The sequence below is a fragment of the Odocoileus virginianus genome, chromosome 12 (genome assembly GCF_023699985.2).
Source record: "Odocoileus virginianus isolate 20LAN1187 ecotype Illinois chromosome 12, Ovbor_1.2, whole genome shotgun sequence".
Classification (NCBI taxonomy): Eukaryota; Metazoa; Chordata; class Mammalia; order Artiodactyla; family Cervidae; genus Odocoileus; species Odocoileus virginianus.
In genome coordinates, this window is record NC_069685.1 from 57,280,893 (window position 1) to 57,300,746 (window position 19,854).

Genomic DNA, 19,854 nt, shown 5'->3' on the forward strand with positions numbered 1-19,854 from the left:
AGAGCTTAAAATAACTTGCCTTCTGGAAGGTCCTAAGATGTCAGGGGCTAGTGCTTTAGGGTCTCCTTAGCAGATGGGAGTTCTACCCACCAGGCATGCTCCTCAGCCAGGACAGAGGGGTACTGCTTGGGTTCAGGGAAAGGCAAGCCTGGCTCACTTATCTCCTTTGTCCAGAGAGAATACAGTTGGCTCATAGGGAACTTAACAGCCTGCATTTGGAAGTGGTGAAGGACAGCATTGTTCCCATGGATGGGAGTGCAGTGGGAGGCCTGGCTCCTCTAAACTGGCCTCTCTCCACTTTAACCCGTTCACCCATCTAGAGTGGCAGAGCTGGGTGATCCAAGAAGCTTAGAATAGAGACCAGATTTTTCCCTAAGTGCCATTCAGGGCCAAAAATATCAGTGGCTGTGATTTCAGGCCCACTTCTTAAATACCCCAGAGTCAGCAAGCTAAGTGTTAGGCTCCTTCTCACCTGTTATCTGAACTAAGATCCTCTTGGCAAAGTAGGCAGTATTATCCCTAGTTTACAGAGGAGAAAACTGTGAGTCAGAGAGGTTAAGGAACTTACCTGACATTGCATAGCTGAGTAAGCAGTTTTGCAGAGATTTGAACCTAAGACTGTTTGACCCCAAAGTTCTTCCCTCCCTCTTTTTCCCTTTTTCCTTCTCCTCCCCTCTTCCCTCTTCTTTTCCTCCTCCTTTTTTCTTCACAAGCCCTTAATAAATGTAAGTGCTGGCCCTCAGCATTTACATAATTATTTCATCATATAACCTTAGGATGGAGTTATTGTTATCATCCATATTTACTGGGGAAGAAAAGCTTCAGAGAGGTTAGGTAACTTGTCCAGGGTCACACAGCTAGCAAGCAGCAGTGCCTCGCTGATCTTTCCCCATCACCCTGTGTAAGGTGCCTTGGGGAAGGGGATGTAAATGAATGTGACATAGTCTCAGCTTCAGAGTAGGTTGCCCACTAGAGAGGGAAGTGGTTACATCCATGGCCAGTGAGGGACTGGGCTGGAGGGAAAGTGGTTGACATCCGAGGGTGTGGATCATTCTGAAAGTAGCCAGGTTCAAGGTTCTGAATTGGACTCTTGATTATTGTTGCGGGTGCCACCTTTAAGTCCTCCCAAGTGTTAGAGCTAATGGCAGGGTGTCTAGCTCTCCTGCAGGATCAAAGTGGGAAGAGTGGCCTAGTTCTATGTCACGATCAGGTTTTGAAGCGATGGCGGTGCTTGATGACTAGGAAATAGGCCAAGTAGACAATAAAACTAACCTTGGATCAGCTGCTAGTGAGGCTGTCCCTTTCTTGGCAAAGTTGGTGGCTTGTTTTAGTTTGTTTAAGAAAAACAGGATAAACTGACAGGGTCCAGGGAAATTATGCTTTCTGGGAAGTGCGTTGGCGCATCGGTTTACTCTCTCACCCTCTTCCTGGGATATTTGCTAAAACCTCTAAAAACTAATGGGTGTAACCCGCCCAGCTTGGCTGAGAAAAACAACATCGCCTCTTGGAGAAAAGGAAAGATTTCAGAGGAGGCCTGCGTGCTCCACCTCCTCTGCATGGGTTTTTCTTTCTCTCTCTCTCTTTTTTTTTACCTTGTTAAACATCAATTCCTCTTAATATTTTTACTTTTTTTTTTTTTTCCAACTTTAAACTTTTTATTTTGTATTGGGGTATCTTTCTTTTTTAAAAAAAATAGTTTATATTTGGCTGCACTGGGTTGTGGCATGCAGGATCTTTCACTAGGGCTTCTCCCTAGTTGCGTCATGCAGGCTCAGTAATTGAGGTGCATGGGCTTTGCTGCTCCATGGCATGTGGGATCCCAGCTTCCTGACTGAGGATCGAACCTGTGTCCCCTGCAGCGGAAGGTGAATTCTCAACCACTGGACCACCAGGGAAGTCCCCGTCTGGGCCTTTCTTATTTCATGCTTGGATCTTGGCACTGACTTTCTTCTCAAAGTCCGCCTCCCACTTGTCTGAGTGGTCCATCTAAAACACAAATCCAAGCAGGCATGGTGTGGGCATACTTGTTTTACTGTACTTTGTGCATACTTTTCTTTTTTCCCCACAAATTGAAAGTTTTTGGCAGCCTTGCATCAAACAAGTCTCTCAGCACTGTTTTCCCAACAGCATTTGCTCACTTCCTGTCTCTGTGTCACATTTTGGTAATTCTTGCATTATTTCAAATCCTCCACCAGCAAAAAAACATTGTGGTTCACTGAAGGTTCAGATGATGGTTAGCATTTTTTAGCAATCAAGTATTTTTTTAAATTAAGGTATGTACATTGGTTTTTATAGCAAAATGTTATATAATGCTTTATAGCATATATATACACACATACACACATATATTTTTCAAATTATTTATTTGACTGTGTCAAGTCTTAGCTGCAGCATGCGAACTCTTAGTTGCGACATGTGGGATCTAGTTCCCTGACCAGGGAACGAACCTGGCCTCCCTGCTTTGGGAGCATGGAATCTCAGCCACTGGACTACTGGGGAAGTCTGTAGAAATAAATTTTTTATGCACTAGGAAACCAGAAAAGTCACGTGACTCACTTTATTGCCGTCTTCACTTGATCATAGTGGTCTGAAATTGGACCCGCAATATTTCTGAAGTCTACCTGTGATTTCCCCAGCTTGCCCAGGTTCTCAAGACCTTCCTGTGCCCGGCAGGATTCAGCTCCTTAGCCAGCATATGCATGTTCTAGCGTCTTCTTGCCTGACCAGTTCCATTTCCTGTTTTACCCCACACTTCTAGTTCTCTGAATCCCCGGTACATTCTCAGACCTCTCTGCCTTGCTGGTAACTGTCTGGCATGCTTTTCCCAGGCGCTTGTTTACTCATGAGCTTCAGTTCTGTCTTGATAATCCTGCTGATAATCCCATCACTTTGAAGCCTTCACTGAACCACTATTTCCTGATGGAGCTGACTACTTACCACCCTTTTATGCTGTGGTATCTGATCTAGGCTTCCATTATTATTACACCAGCTTACTGTGCGGAAGCGACAGTTTAACCATCTGATCACCTCCTAGGCCCTGAGTATTCATTCATTGACGTATCACATAGCTCAGTGCCTACTGTAGGTAGGCATTCAACAAGCATGGTCTATGGAGTAGGAAATGGCAACCCACTCTAGTATTCTTGCCTGGAAAATCCTATGGACAGAGGAGCCTGGCAGGCTACAGTCCGTGGAGTTACAGAGTCAGATGTGACTAAGCACAAACAAACAAATAAATGCCCACGGTAAATCCAGGGTGATCTCAGCTCAAAATCCATGGTCACATGTGCAAAGATCATGTCACCAAACAAGGTCACCTTTGAAGGTTCTGGCGGTAACAACTTGGGCATACCTTTGGGGGCCACTATTAAGCCTGCTGTAATCTGGTAAGAAAAACAAAAAAGTCATGGTCCAGATAAACCTAGTTGGGTTTCTGGAACCTCAGAGCTCATGGGAGGGGCTTCCCAGGTGACTCAGAGGTAAAGAATCTGCTTGCCAATACAGGAGCCATAGGAGATGCAGGTTTGATCCTTGAGTCAGGAAGATCCCCTGGAGGAGGAAATAGCAACCCGCTCCAGTATTCTTGCTGGGATAATGCCACGGACAGGGGAGCCTACTGGGTTACATTCCATGGGGCCTCAAAGAATCGGAAGTGACTGAGCAACTAAGCACAATAGGTGTCTCAGGTCCCAGGAGTGGAGGGGCTGTCTGAGGATCCCATCAGAGATAAGTGGCATCCCCTCCTGCCTCTGCTCGCCAGTGGTTGGGGCAGCTACATGGGCACAACAGCCGCTGAGAGCTAAGCCAGCTGTCTGAGGTTGGGAGCCTTGAGTGAGCCTGGGCCTCCACCCCGACCCGGCAGCTGTTCCTAGCGCCTCCCCCCAGCTGTGTCCCACACCCCCTGTCCTGTGCACTCGGGCTGTCAGGACAGAATTCTGTGGCAGTGAGATTGTATGGGCTCAGAGTTCTGGAGGCTGCAAGCCCGAGAGCAACGTGTCAGCAGGGCTGGTGTGTCTGAGGCCTCTTCTCCTTGCCTCTTTGGGACAGCTGCCGTCTCACCGCGTCCTCAGTCTGTGTCCTGATCTCTTCGTATAAGGCTACCCCTCCTGTTGGATTAGGGACCACCCCTATGACCTCATTTTGCCTTAATTACCTTTTTAGAGGCTCTGTTCTTTGAATACCATCACATTCTGAGGCCCTAGGGGTGAGACTTTCAACACAGAAATTTTAGGGAGACGTAAGTAATTCAGTCCATAGCACTCCTGCCCTTTCCTTAGATGAGGTCCCCAGGAGTCTGACTGTGCTGCCTGTGACCTTTGACCCTATGCTAGGGATGCTCCAAGCTGGGGAATTGTCTCTACAGGAAACCAGGGGGCTTGGATCTTTTTTTTTTTTTTTTGGGCAAGGATGGATTGTATCCAAGACTTAAAACTTCTCTGGGCTATAAACATAGCAACTGAAATGCTAATGAATGACTCATAGGCAGGAGATGTCAGGTTGATAAAGGAGGCAGGTATGAGCAGAGGTATTTAAAGCCTAGAAATTAGGAGTAACCTTGAAAATAGTCAGTGGGGTTGGCATTTGACAGTGTGGTTTAGAGATAGCCTGCTGTCTGCACTGCGCATCAGTCAGTGATCTGGACCGTCCCTGGACTGTAGAGTATGAATGTGGTGGGCCATACAAAGTATCTTCTTGGGGAGTTCTGTTCACTCTTAGCTTTCACCTTTTTATTGCCTTTAAGCCTGACCGCTGCCTAAGATGGGCCTGTACTATCGGGTGATAGTCTGGGTGCTGAAGGGATTGTGGGCAAGGCTGGGGCTGAGGCTGGAGCAGGGTACTTTGTCTCATGCGATAGCTTGGCACTGGGTGGTTCATGGTTTCCTGGTGACAAGTCATGTGGGGATAAGACCTAAGGTGATAGAGTAACAGGACCCCTCTGCCTCCTTCACCCTGATTCCTAAGACTTCATCGGCACTTACCCAGGACCCAGTACAAGGTGGAGGACCACTGCTCCCTTGCAGGGGCCGACATACAATGGGCACCCTGGCTCCCTTTCCAGAGTTTTCATGCAGCCAGAACCAGCTGGCACCCATTTCCATCATGTTGGCCCCAGGGCAGACATGGCCAGCCTGAGCTGGGAGAGAGCGGTGGGGCTATATAGCCAGGGGAGACCTAACCCTGAGGCAGGCTCTCCATCACAGAAATCAGTGTCTGTGGTTCTTTCTCTGACCGAGCTTCCCCAGCACACTCGCCAGAGAGAAAGTAAAGCCCAAGGACCCAGGTAGCTTTTGTCGCCCGTGATACCCTGGGCGGTGGAGTGGTTAAGCGTTTGGGCTCTGGAGTTGAACTGCAGGCTTCCTGTCCTAGGCGAGTACAGGACTTAGCGTCTCCGAGCCTCAGCCTCCTCATCTGTAGGGTGGGATCACGATAGCATCTTCCAGTAGAGCTGTTGTGGGGACTTAGTGAGATCACAGGTGTGACGCCCATGGTGGGCGCTCGGCCGGTTCTAGGCGTTATTGTCATGCCCAGAGACTGGGCCTCTTGGGGTCCTGAACCCAGGCCAAGAACTGAGTCCTTTGCCTTGCTGCTGGCCCGGCAGGTGGCCACCACCAAGCGGGGAAGGGGAGGCAGCACAGCAGCTGGAGACCGAATAGCACTCAGGTTTTCCCAGCCTCCCAGGGAGCTCGGGCATTTGGCTCTGCTGGAGTCGGCCCCCTGGCTTTCCCAGGGCCTCGCTGAGACGGGATGTTGTGTCTCCAGGCCAGCGGAGGCACCAATTAAAACGCGCAAGCACCCAGCACGCCGGTTTCCAGCCAAGCCTTTCACTTCCTCCCCTCTCCGAGTCTTGGTGGGGATCCTGTCTGTTGCCTCGGGCCCCCTGCCGTGACATGCCATCTCCGCGCTCTGCACGCAGAGAAGCTGCCGCGTCGGAGTGGCAGCAGTGGCAGCTGGGCGCCGGCTGGAGCCAGGGCTCCGTTGCTCTTTCCCCGTCCCCTTAGGGGGCTTACGTCCACATTTGCTCCAGGAGCGCTTGGTGAGGCGGAACAGTCAGCTTCTCAGCTTCCGAGTCAGGGAGGGAGCAGGGGCCGTGGGGCTCTGATGGCTCCTGGCTGCAGTGTCCTGCCCGGGGCTGCCTCACAGATCCCGGCTCGGTGGACCTGGAAGGAAACCCAGACGAAGCACCAAGGGATCACCTCTGCTCCACCGGCCCATGCCCCCCCAGGCCCCTGGAGGAAAGTTGGTCCCCAGGCCGCCCCATCCCCCCATGAAGGGAGCCCCCTGGACTCCCTTTGCTGGCTGAGTTCTCTGATTGTTTCCTGACTCTCCCTTCTCTCCCCCTCAGTCCAAGCTGCGCAGGGTCGTTCACAGTAAAAATAACAGCTCGCGGGTACTAAGCCCCTATCACGTGCCGGGCAGCGTCTGAAAGCACTTTGTGCTGTCTGTCACTGGGTCCTCCCAGCAGAGCTGTGCTGTTGGTTCAGCATCTGTCTCTGACAGCAGCGGAAATGGACACCCCGAGAGGCTGAAACTTACCCAGGACCATGCAGCCGGGAGGTGTCAGCCGCGGCTCTGGAAACTTGCGCTCTCCTGATCGGGGAAACTCAGGTTCTGGGTGCCGAGAGATTCAGAACTGGCTGGGGGCTCTCATCCCTGCCTCTTGGTGCTTCACAGAAGAGAGACCAGATTTCATTCAGCTTTACAATCAAGCCAGATTGGGCATTTTTCTCTTTTTCTGTGTCTGTCTTCCTGCATTGGCAGGCGAATTCTTAACCACTGGACTGCCAGGGAAGCCCTTGCATCTTTTTTTTTCAAGGCAAGATTTAGGGGCTTTGTTTTTCCCTGGAAGAATCAGTTATGTTCGGGGAGTCTCCCAGGTGAAGGTATGGTGGCTCAGCCTGCATTGGGACCGACACATGCAAGTATCTCCCTTTACTGTTCTGTGGGTGCCACCCCTGCGTCCTGGCTCAAAGATCCAGAAGCTGCAAATCAGGGCATCTATTGTACCACCTCAAAGTAGAAGTCCTCCCCAGAGCCAGTCTCGTTTCTCTCTTGTCGTAGGCAGCAACACTGTAAACCTATTACAGTTTTAAAAAATATTTTTATTTATTCATTTGACTGTGCCAGGTCTTAGTCGCTGCATGTCAGCTCTTAGTTTCGGCAAGTGGGATCTAGTTCCCTGACCACGGACCAAACCCAGGCCCCCTGTATTGGGAGCATGGAGTCTTAGCCGCTGGATCACCAGGGAAGTCCTAAGCCCTATTACAGTTGATTGCAATTGGTGACTGTGTGCGCAGTAATGTTTACATAGATGGTGGCTCCAAAGAGCCCTTGTGAAGTGAGAGTATCCCCATTTTTCAGATGTGTAATTCAGGGGTGGGGCGGGAAGTGACCTTCTGGGGCGGATAGTGGGGCAGTGGGCCTCGTTCATCGTCGGTGTTACTGGATTGCTGCGTGCCCAGTGCATGTCTGGGCAGGCGGGCCCGTGGTGCCCTCTTGGTCTCGGATCACAGACCTGCCATTTCTATTTTCAGGCCTTGCCCAGAAGGAATGTTCCTCCCTCCAAGCTCTCAGGTCAGTCACTCAGTTGTGTCCAATTCTGCAACCCAATGGACTGCAGCATCAGGGTCTCCTCCTCCTCCTACAATCTTTCCCAGCATCAGGGTCTTTTCCAAGGAGTCAGTTCTTTGCATCAGGTGGTGAAAGAAATGGAGTTTCAGGTTTAGCATCAGTCCTTCCGATTAATAGTTCAGTTCAGTCGCTCAGTCGTGTCTGACTCTTCGTGGCCCCATGAATCGCAGCACGCCAGGCCTCCCTGTCCATCACCAACTCCCGGAGTCTACCCAAACCCATGTCCATTGAGTCAGTGATGCCATCCAGCCATCTCATCCTCTGTCATCCCCTTCTCCTCCTGCCCCTAATCCTTCCCAGCATTAGGGTCTTTTCAAATGAGTCAGCTCTTCGCATCAGGTGACCAAAGTATTGGAGTTTCGGCTTCAACATTAGTCCTTCCAATGAACACCCAGGACTGATCTCCTTTAGGATGGACTGGTTGGATCTCCCTGCAGTCCAAGGGACTCTCAAGAGTCTTCTCCAACACCACAGTTCAAAAGCATCAATTCTTTGGCACTCAGCTTTCTTCACAGTCTAACTCTCACATCCATACGTGACTACTGGAAAAACCATAGCTTTGACCAGATGGACCTTTGTTGGCAAAGTAATGTCTCTGCTTTTAAATATGCTATCCAGGTTGATCATAACTTTCCTTCCAAGGAGTAAGCATCTTTTAATTTCATGGCTGCAATCACCCTCTGCAGTGATTTTGGAGCCCAAAAAATATATTTAGGGTGGAAATATTTATGATTTCCTTTAGGATTGACTGGTTTGATCTCCTTGCAGTCCAAGGGACTCTCAAGGGTCTTCTCCAACACCACAGTTAAAAAGCATCAATTCTTCAGCACTCAGCTTTCTTTATAGTCCAACTCTCACATCCATACATGACTACTGGAAAAACCATAGCTTTGACTAGATGGACGTTTGTTGGCAGAGTAATGTCTCTGCTTTTTAATATGCTATCTAGGTTGGTCATAGCTTTTCTGTCAAGGAGCAAGTGTCTTTTAATTTCATGGCTGCAGTCACCATCTGCAGTGATTTTGGAGCCCAAAAAGTAATCTTTCACTGTTTCCATTGTTTCCCCATCAATTTTCCATGAAGTGATGGGACTAGATGCCATGATCTGAGTTTTCTGAATGTTGAGTTTTAAGCCAACCTTTTCACTCTCCTCTTTCACTTTCATCACTTAGTGAGAGTTAGGCCCAATTCTTGAATCAATTGAAAATGAAGCCCTTGAAGGCCAAGCCCTCTGATCCACCTTCCCAGCCTTGCCCCACCCACCTGGCAGTGGCCCCAGCACTTTCCAGGCCACGAGAACATCCCTCTCAGTTATAACCCTGCCTGACTGGCCCCTGTTCCTTCACTCCACCTCCTCAGTAATCAGAACAAACAAGCAAAAGTCTTAAATGTGGGGCTCCTCATACCATCTCATTTATTTGTTTACTTTTTGGCCAAACCACACATTGTGCAAGACCTTAGTTACCTTAGCAGGGATTGAACCCATGCCTCCAGCGTTGGAAGCATGGAGTGTAAGTTCCACTGTCATCTCATTTGTTTAGCGATCACACAATCTTGCTTTTTTTTTTTTTACTTGAACCACTTTCACTACCAAAACTCCCCATTGGCTACTGTCTCTTGCTCCTGATCCATCCCCGTTCAGCTTTCTCCAGCTGAAGATCTGGTCCTCTGTTTCCATGGAGCCTTCCGTGACCCTCCCTAACCGACCAGGGTCCCGACTGCAGTTCCACACCTTTGAATCCTCGAGTAGCTGCGCGGAGGCCCACTCCCTCCCCAGCACCTGCATGTGATAGATTTGATTAATGTCTCATGTACTGAATCGGTTTTCTTTGTGCCATGACGGATTCCTAAAGGTTATGAGAAAATGAAAATTTGGTGAAGTAGATGATTTAAAATATGAGCAGGACAGCTGAGTTTGGCAAAGCACCTTTCATAGTATGGTTAATACCCCTTAGTTCATCCAGTATTGAGATGGGTTTTGTAAACCATGTTCCTTTTTTTTTTTTTTACTTTTCTGGCTGCTCCATGTCTCAGTTGCAGCATGTGAGGTCTAGTTCCCTGACCAGGGATCGAACCCAGGCTCCCTGTATTAGGAGTCTCAGCCACTGGACCACCAGGGAAGCCCCCAGCCATGTTCCTTTTAATCAGGGATTAACCTGTTGGTGGATTTCTTTCTCGTGTCTCCATGATGCCCGTTTGGGGTGGGCTGGTTGGACAAGACAGGAACGTCTAAGTAGGAGCTGTTGTTTGGGTCCTGATGTGTTGTGCCTCTTTCCGGGAGCACACGTTTTTGCAAAAGCACGGACCATATCTTTCCTGCACACACCCCGGACACCTAATAGACAGACACATGTGAAGTAAGGGATCTGGGAGTGAGTCACCAGGTTCTCTAGACACCCAAGAGACTGTTTTGTTATATCTTAAACCAGCCTGTGGAAACCACTGGCTTGACCAGAAGACTCATCCCCAGTGATCAGGTCAGAAATAACCCAGGTGGATCCTGGCCTCTGCCTCCCCTAGGAGCAGCCAGCCTGGGGCATGTCTTTGGTCTCTGCTTTCGGAACTCTCCAGGGCCCCACATGGCCCATAATTTCCATGTCAGCCCAGGTCTCACCTTCCCCCACCTCTGAACTCACCCACCACCACTCCTCCACTCATAAGCTGCCTTTCCCTCTTGCTGATCTCTCTTGTTGTTAGACTGGGTTTTTATTTATTTATTTTTCTTATGCTTTTAGCTCTTGCTGGAAACCAGCTCGGGCAGAGCCATTGTGCTCAGCACTGGCTAATGGCCTGGAGCCGCTCCAAGCTGCCGAGTGCCTTGGCTTTCACTCGTGGGTGACAAGTGTGATGCCGTCTCTCTGTGACACCCCAGGGTCCCCTCTTGCCAGCTCTGCTGCTCGCACTTGGCCGGCCTGCCTTGTTTCAAATGGCAGCTTGTACTGCGCACCCCGGAGCCCGTCTGCGTACCCTGGAGCCCGTCTGGTTGCCTCCACGGGGCTCAGACTTTCTCAGTCACAGAGCTCACTCAGCCTTGAGGCCGCTTGACTGTTTGCTTTTGCTGCCTGTTTCCTTTTGGAGTTCAGACACTGCCCTGGGGTGGCCAGGAGCTCCCCAGTCTGGAGACGGGGAAAGGGCTTGGGAGAATCCTCAGATGGTTAGAAATGTGTATGCACTGGTGGAGTGATAACACGGGCTGATAATCTAGTGCATTCTAATGTTTCTTCAGGGTCTCTTGGTCTACAGCAAAGGATGGGGTTGAATTTCCAGTGTCCTGTCTTAGCAAGTGTCCAACCTTGAATGAGGAACTAAGCTTCGGTTTCTCCCTGAGTTTCAGTTTCTTCGTCTGTAAAATGGGGATAAAAATGTCTCCATTCAGGGTTGACATGGGAAATTTCAGGTAACATTCCAGGTACCAACTCAGTAAGTGGAAAACCTCTTAACAGTAAAGTGTCAGGGTTTCATTTTCAACAAAATAGTAATGACCCCCCTCCTTGAGTCCATGAGTAGATAATTTCCAGTCTCTCTGAGTCAAGGACTTGAGCTTGCCCTTCCTTTTATTACATTCCTCTAAGGATTGGTAGTTGGGGTTTGGATTTTCTTAGGGATGCTGTTGTGGCGTTGAGGACTTGAGCTTGCCCTTCCTTTTATTACATTCCTCTATGGATTGGTAGTTGGGGTTTGGATTTTCTTAGGGATCCTGTTGTGGCAAATGGGGAAATATATGTTAACTTCTTCGACCATCCAGGTGCACTGCAGGGACAATTCACCTCAAGTAACTCCACCTCCTGCCTGCTCTTTAGGATGGCTTTTTGGCCTTTATTGTATTTTTCTTTCTTCACAACGTCCCTTAAAAAAAAAAAAAAATTATTTATTTGCTTGGCTGGCCAGGTCTTGGTTGTGGCACACGGGATCTTCGTTGCATCTTCAGGATCTTTCTTTGAGGCACACGAATGCTCTAGTTGTGGTTCATGGGTTCAGTAGTTGCAGCCGCAGGCTTAGTTGCCCCTGCAGGATCCTAACTCACCAACCAGGGATCAAACCCATGTCCTCTGCATTGCAAGGTGGAGTCTTGACCACTGGACCACCAGGGAAGTCCCCGCGATGCCTCTTTTGAGCTGTTTTCCCCACTCGGTGGAAAAGGAAACTGAAGAAGAGGAAGAGAAGGCTGAGACCAGGGCCTGGCCACTGACCACTCAGACTCTGAGGCCCTGCCGGCTTCCCTGGGAGCAGCGCCAGCCAGCCCAACCCAGGTCCCTGGAGAAGTGGCGTGCCCAGGCCATCCAACTCTGCAGGACGTAGACTTCCTCCCAGCTGTCACCCCACCAAGGAGCTCTGTGTCTCCCGGCTGGCCACTTTGCCCCTTGTTGCTGCTCTTCTGAGCACAGCCTCCTGCTCACAGCAAATCCAGATGCTGGGGTGTGGCCAGTGGTCATGGGATCTGGGTCTAGCCAGTCCCCCAAGTGTTCCCAGGCACGGGCTAGAGCAGACCTCTGATCAGTACCCCGAGTAGAGAGGGAGTCTTACAGACAAGGTTGTTCCTCTGAGCACTGCTCATCCGCTGACCCCCTGCAGAGACCCAGGGAGCCCCAGCTTGCAGTGGACAATGCCTTTGTCTCCATTTAAAAAAAATTTTTTTCAGTGGGGCTTCCCAGGTAACTCAGTGGTAAAGAATCCACCTGCCAATGCAGGAGATGCAGGTTTGATCCCTGGGTTGAAAGGCCTCCTGGAGAAGGAAATGGCAACCCACTCTGGTATTCTTTCCTGGAAAATTCCATGGACAGACGAGCCTGGCAGACTACAGTCCAGGGGCTCGCAAAGGGTTGTTGGACATGACTGAGCAACTAAACAGCAGCCACAGATTACAATATCATAGCTGTCTGTCAAAGCTTCCTCCAACCTAGTAATTTGTTGAGACGCGTGAAAACAAAAAGTTACAAAAGTAAAAAATTTTTCAGTGGGTAAGCACACACTTTGTTTAAAATAGAGGCCTCATTTTATTTTACTTTTATTTATTGTTAATATTTTTTGGCCACGCCACACAGCATGTGGGATTTTAGTTCCTTGACCAGGGATCAAACCTGCACCCCCTACATTGGAAGTGCAGAGTTTTAACCTCTGGACTGCCAGGGAAGTATGCCTTTGTCTCCATTTGCTCTTGTACTGCTCCTGGCCCCACCCCTGTGCATTTCACAATTAGCATTTCCAGTGCTTCCAAGTGAATGCGGGACAGATGTTCACACAGGTGCTACACTCTTTCTTGGATAAACACAGGGGAGTTTGCATGTTTTTCTGTGTGTGTATGTGTGTGAGTGAGTGTATGTGTGTGTGTGTGAGAGAGAGAGAAGCGTAGGTCTTTGAGATCGATGGAAACTTTACAGATGTTTTCTCAAAGCATCTCATACACTCTGCACATGGTAGGTGCTCAATAAATGCTTTGTGATGAGTTTTCAGTGGGAGTCAAAGCCTTCTGTTTCATAATAAACCCAGTGGACCAGGCTTAGGAAGTACAGTTCCTGTTGAAGTACAGTTGTACTTAGAAGTACAGTTTCCAAGTCAAGCCTTGAAATGCACAGATTCAAGGAGTTGGAAATCATTTCCAGCCCCACCAAGAGACTATCTGCCGGCATCTGGCAAACCCCTCCCTCTGTCTCTGCCTCGGCAGAGGGTGGTGGTGGGTTGTGGAGCGGCCAAAAGAGGTTTTCTCCATGGGCAGGTGGTGAGGACCATCAGACAATGGAAGTGACCCCGGGGGGCTCCTGGCGAGTTAACTGCTCTGTAAATGTGAGCCCACCATGGGTCCCCTGGGGAAAGGACCCTGCCTTTTTGCCTGCGCAGAATGTAGATGGAGTTACTGTGAAACCAAGGCAACCTGACTGGCCCGCATATCTCCGCTCATCACAACCAGTCCAGCTGCTCTCTGTTAAAACCCAGCGACTCAAGTCCAGTCTCGCTATCATGGCTCACCGCCTGCCCGCTGCTCCTGCTTCACAAAGGAGCCAGGCTGCTGCGCTCGAATCCAGCCTCACCTCTTCTCACTCTGTGACCTTGGGAAAATCACTTAGCCTCTCTGGGCCTTAGTTTCCTCCCTTCTGGAAATTGGAGATAGTAATAGTCTCTGGTTCATGGGGCTTTTTTATACTTAGGGGAATGAACTGAGTGTGAACTGCTATTCTTGCCCTAATTTGTATGTATCAGCCTTATATCTTTTGTCCTTTAAGCTTCAGGATTACTGAAACCTCTGCAGTTTCCCATGAACAGAAGAGCTTGGTGGGCTACAATCCATGGGGTCACAAGAGTAGGACGCAGTTTGGTGACTCAACCACCATCACCACACGTGTCCTGCTATTCGCTTTTCTGTGCTTTATGCATGACCTTCCTGTTTTTGGAAGGTAGCCCTCACCCCATCCCCAGCCCTTTTTGGAACACCTTTTCATCCTTCATCCTTTAAAACTGGCATGGATATGGCCCCTGAATCTCTGTCTGCCTCTTCCCTCCAACCCTCGTGGACAGTAGTTGCGGTCACATCGTTTTCTAGACTGCTGTAATAAATGCCTTTAATGCCCCAGAATCATCCCTTCTTTTGCCTCCTGACTGTGAGCTTCTTGAAGACAAAGCCCATGGTTTTACTTTTTCAAATCTAACACCTAACCTAGTGCCTGGTATACTGTAGGTAAGAAATAAATGTCTCCTTACATGAAACCACATTTATCTGCATCTAGAAGGTCAGCCTTTTAAAAATGTCTTTCCCACTCTTTCTCTCCCAAATAACCACATGATTTATTAAGACCAGAGACTTGCTTTCAAGGTTTCGTTTGCAGCCTCAGTATGCGAGTGCCCTGTGTGGCCAGTTTGGGGGTGGGCCCCTGGGACTGCCATTGCTACCCTAAATTACCAAGGGGTGCTTATTTTCCTGGAAGAGTCTGCCATTTCTAATCTTCACCCCTCCTGCCTTTTCACTTCCTCTGTTTACAGCCGCTGCTCTCAACTTTCTCACCAGCTCCACACCCTTCCATGGCAGGCCTTGTGTATCTACAGGGAATCCCCCTGGATTTGGCCACTTAGGTCCCTGTGAGCTGGCCGGAAACAAAGTTGGAGGTGGCACAGGGTGTAATCCTGGCTGCTTCCAAACCAGGGCTTCCTCCTTCTAGAATAATGCCTGACCGAGTACTGGCCTGGGTGAGCCTTTCATCTTTCCTTTCCTCCTCTGGCTAAAGCCTTTGGCAGGACAAGGTTTGGGCCTGAGGCCAGCGATTCAACTGGAAGGGCTGTGCGCCAGCTCTTGCCTTTCTGGAGGTCGGTCTGTTAGCCCGGGATTCTGCCAGGGTTCACAGCCTTTCCTAACATGCCTGGATGACATGGGTCTACCTCCCACACCATCGTGCAGTCAGTCACCAGCAGAGAAATCCTGAGCAGAAGGAAATACACGCTCTGCTGTCTTTTGGCACGGTGTCTTTTGCCTGATTTTTATCCAGGGGTCCTTTAAAGAGCCCACACGGAAGCGGGGTGGCAACGCGTGCCTGGAAAATTCATCAGTGCCACTCGGGTTGGCACTGATGAAAAAAGCTTTTTTACCCCCATGGAGTGGGGCTCTCAGCGACAACTGGCAAACGGTTGGGCAGTGGCTCGTTGTCATTCTGGTGGGCGCCAGTATCTGGAGGGCTACAAGTGCTTGGTGGGTTTTTGCATTCGTCTCTGAGATGCCGAGAGCACAGTTGGCACAGGTCCCTGGTTAATGGATGAAGAAGCTGAGCCTCTGGGGATTAAGATCGTGAACCAGGGGCGGGGAGGGGCACAGATGGGAGAGAACTTGGATGTTCAGGGCCCCGTTCTTTTTTTTTTTTAATTTGGCTATGCTGGGTCTTAGAGTTGTGCCATGCAGGATATTTAGTTGAGGCATGTGGGATCTAGTTCCCTGACCAGGGGTTAAATCCAGTCCCCCTGCTTTGGGAGCATGAGTCTTAACCACTGAACCACCAGGGAAGTCTTGGGGCTACGTTCTGTCTTGTGCACGGTATATGCATGCCTGTGTGTGTGTGTGTGTGTGTGTGTGAGAGAGAGAGAGAGAGAAGGGTGGGGGTGGGCGGAAATGCATGAGGTTGTGTACATGTAAGAGAAGGAGAATAAAAGGAACAGGATTGAAAGGAGAGAGGGACCTCAGTGTTAACCTGCAAAAGAACTGTCACCGCCTCACATCCTTTCTGATCAGAGCTGTCTCGCACGAGGAGCTTATATGCCTTTTATCCAAAGCACCCTCTTGCCCAGGCCCTCAAGGAAGGCCCCAGTGGCCTACCCAGCCCTAGTGGACCCTGCGCTTGCTGGATTTGGAGGGTGGGTCACAAAAGCTCTCCGTTCCCGCCTGTCCTTTCCCCGTCCTCCCTGGCGCGGCTTTATAGCCGGCATATGGAAACTGTTTCTGTTTACCCAGAGCCACTTCGATGCTGCTGCACGCTGTGCAGCGAACGGAAACCCTGGATTCCCCGCAGGGTCGTTTGAGAGGCTGCATGCAAAGCTGCCAGCTGTTTTGCAGGGAGCGTCTGGGCCCTGTTACATCAGCGTGGAGGAAGCATTACCATCTGTGCAAACAGGTCATCCTGGTTTATCTGCCTGTCCTCTGTGTGGGGAACGCCTCTCCTACTTGGAGGCAGCTTTTGTTGTTGTGGTTGTAGTTACGCTGTTTTGTATTCCACCACCTGCCAATTCAGCCGTTTTCTTTCTGTTCCTTATTCTCCACGTTCAGCTCCCTGGGCTTATTGCCAGGATGTAGGGAGGGGAGTTTAGGAGTAGGTGTTGCATAAATGTTTGGTGGCGAAGGTCGGCGGGGCCTGAAAAGGCTGCTGACTGGCTTTACAGGAGAGCTCTTTGCCCAGGACACCCAGAGTACAGAACAAAGTGTTTTTCTCTTCAGGGGCTGGGGAGGGGGCGACTTTTCCCAGAGGCGCAGAGTGGGAAGTTCCTGGTTGCCAAGAGTGTTCAGCTGTCTCTGGCCCTTTTCAAACCTCCTGGGAGCGGAGAAGCTGGTTGGCTTCTAGGAGCCAAGAAGTTAGCCAGGAAGACTGCCGCTCCCGCCCTGTGCTGCTGTGCATCTTGTTCCCCCACTTCTTTCCTCCCGGTGCCAGCTGTCTCCCAGGAAAGGCGGAAATGCAGAGGCGAGGGCCAGCCGTCCTCTTCCTGGAGGGGCAGCGGAGGGCCAGCTCCCCGACAGCCCCGTGGAGAGGTCATCCCGTCTCCTCCAGCTGGGCCCTTGCAGTATGCCTTGCCCTGGCTGTGGGTGAGTGTGGCACCAAAGGTGGTGCCAGGATTGGAGATCAGACATGTTGATCCTTACGGGGTCTCCAATGTAATCACCGGTGTGAGGGCAGATCCCTGATCGCAGGCCGGGGTGGACCCGGCAAGCTGCGTGAGAGCCCTCCCGACGGCTTTGTCCGGTCTCTCCCTGTGCAGGAGATGCCTCGAAAGTTGCCTCACCCACTTTTTACCTGGCGATGGTGGCAGGGTGGGTGGCGCTGCTTCTCCCCAAAGTGCAGATTCAGCCCAGGTGGTTAGGAATGGGCCAGGGCCGGGCTCCAGGTCTCCAGGGCAGGTGGGCGCTCACCGTCAGCGGGGTCTGAGGCTCCCCAGGTGTGACCTGGAGCAGATCCAGTAGGCGTGATGTAGGGACCTCCACAGTGACACGGAGACAGGCTGTCCCCTGGGACATTGTGCTCAGTAGTGATCAGTCCAGGGCCCCTGGGATTCCCAGACAGCCTCACCTCCTGCTCCAAGGGAGTTCGCTCCGAGGAAGCCCGCAGGATACATGCCCCCTGTCTGAACTACAGGCCCACAGCCTGACCTCTGACCTGCCCCCCTTGCACCAGCCCCCTCCCCTCTCCTCTGATTTACCCTAGCCATATTTCTTTTTGGGAGGCCGCCGACCCTCTGAGCATTCTTCATCCTCAACAAGAAGGCACTCGAGGGCTGAAGGGTTTCCACTGCCTCTTTGGCCACTTCTCCAGCCTGGGAAGTGGGAAAAAGGGAATGGGGCAGGGAATTTGGAGTTAGCCATTCCCCCTACCCCTCTCCAGAAAAGGTGAGGTGGTTCAGTGGCTCTGGACTTCCATTGCAGGAGCCCCGGCTTCCATCCCTGGCCAGGGAATTAGATCCCACATGGCACAAACTAAGACCCTGTGCAGCCAAATAAATATATAAAAAAAAAAAAAAGAATTAGGTCCCACAGTCCCCAACCCCCTCCTCTTGGTAGCGCAGGGAAGATGCTTCCGGTCTTGGCCACTGGGCTGCCCACCGCCTCTGCATGAAGACTGCATGTGCAAGGAGCGGGCTGGACCATGGCCCCTGCCTTCACGTCACCCTTTCCGTGATCCCTAAATGTGGCTCCCCAGCTGCTCCTGCCTGGATCGCGTGGGGGCGGGGGGGGCTCTTGGAAGTCACCTGTGGCCTTCTTGAAACTCCCTGCAGCAGCCCTTGTCACCAAGGGCCTTTCAGCCCTATCCCCGCATCACAGTCACAAACAGGTGCTCAGGCTTTGCATCTGGAAAGCCAGCTAAGTTCTGTGTTCTGAGCAAGGGGAAGGTTGACCAATCAGAAGCAATGAACAAAGTTCCCCCCCGCTGGAGGGAAGGATTCTCTGTTCTGTCCCCTCAGCTCTTTGAGACCTGTTTCCTTTTTCAAGGTTCTGCCTGAATTACTCTTGTGCAAAATTGTCCCTCTTGCACAAATCCTCCTAAGAAGGATCTTTGGAAAAGGCAGAGAGGTCATGTCATACCCCTTCTTACCACCCGAGGGCGCTCCCCACTCTGCTCCGGACGAAGTCTGCCCACCACGGTGGGTGTGCTTCTGTCATCTTTGGGGCATCTTTCATTTCATTTCTGTTCAGATATGTGTGTGGAGCTTTTGCACATCTTTCCTGGCCCTGTACTGGGCTCTGGGGATACCACAGTGACCAAGACAAAAGCCCATGGAGCTGATCCTCCAGACAGGGAAGCAGGCACCGGGCAGGCCCACGAGTAAAGTCTGTGCTCCCCTCCCAGGCGGCAATAGAAGCTCGGGAGGAAGCCAGGGGCCAAGTGAGGGGGCTGGGGCATGGCGGTGTGACCGGGGAGGCCAAAGGCAGCCTCTGTAAGATGACCTTTGGGTGGACACCTGGGAGACGTGACCAGGCCAGCCATTCAAAGATCTGGGGGCAGGGCTGAGGGCGCAGCAAGTGCAAAGTAGAATGTTCCAGGCCCGTCCCAGGAGGACAAGGAGGCTGGTGTGGCCAGCGTGAGGGGTGACTGGGATGAGATGAAAGCAGAGATGTCTCAGACCAGGTTTCATAGGACCTTCTCCCCCCAGAGGAGGACTTCCGAGTTTTCTCAGGAGCTGGAGGCAGGAGTGGCATGTTTTGGGCAGAGGAGTGCTACCACCTGACTTAGGTTTTTTAAGGATTACTGTTATACTGAGCTAAAAAGGTTACTTAAAACACGTGCATACACACACCAAAGGATTTCTCTGACCGGCGTAGAGAAGAGATGGGCAGAGAGGGGCAGGACGGGGAGCCAGATCAGCAGCAGGGGCTGTGCCCGGTGGGGTGAGGGGCTGGGAAAGTGCAGACAGTATATGGGGGAGTCACTCCACATGATGAGTGAGGGGGGACGTGAGGGGATGAGCCTCCTGAATCCCTGGGGCCTCTCCTGCCCTGGGGTTCTCTGCCTATACTGTGCTTAGTCGTGTCTGACTCTTTGTGACCCCCATGGACTGTAGCCTGCCAGGTTCCTCTGCCCATAGGATCTCCCCGGCAGGCATACTGGAGTGGGTTGCCCTTTCCTCCTCCAGGGGATCTTCCTGACCCAGAGATTGAACCTGCATCTCTTGCAATTCCTGCATTGGCAGGTGGGTTCTTTACTAGCACCATGTGGGAAGCCAAGGTACAGCCATTCTGTTCAGCACTTGTAGGTCAAGAAAAATATTCCCCAGCCGATCAAGACCTTCCGCCTGTCCACCGATCACTCATGCCCTCACTGGCACATCCCAAGAGCTCTGGCCAATGGGAATGATGGTCTGCGGAGGCCCAGTCACTTATTCTCTTTGGTTTGTCTCACTCAGGGCTGCACACAGCAGTGGTTACCCTGTGGCAGACCACCATCCACATTACTCTAGTGAGGGGTGAGTGACCAGAGTTTGTGGTGGGGAGACGACCTCTAGACAGGCGGCCAGAAGGCCCAGGTGCTAGAGCTGGCTCTCTGACGGGTC

The 19,854-nt window shown here is 51.2% G+C and overlaps 1 protein-coding gene across 3 annotated transcripts in view; it reads left to right on the forward strand.

Moving 5' to 3' along the window:
* The window catches only part of TPCN1 (two pore segment channel 1), a 70,684-nt gene that overhangs the window by 11,604 nt on the left and 39,226 nt on the right, over positions 1-19,854 (forward strand). The window lies entirely within an intron of this gene.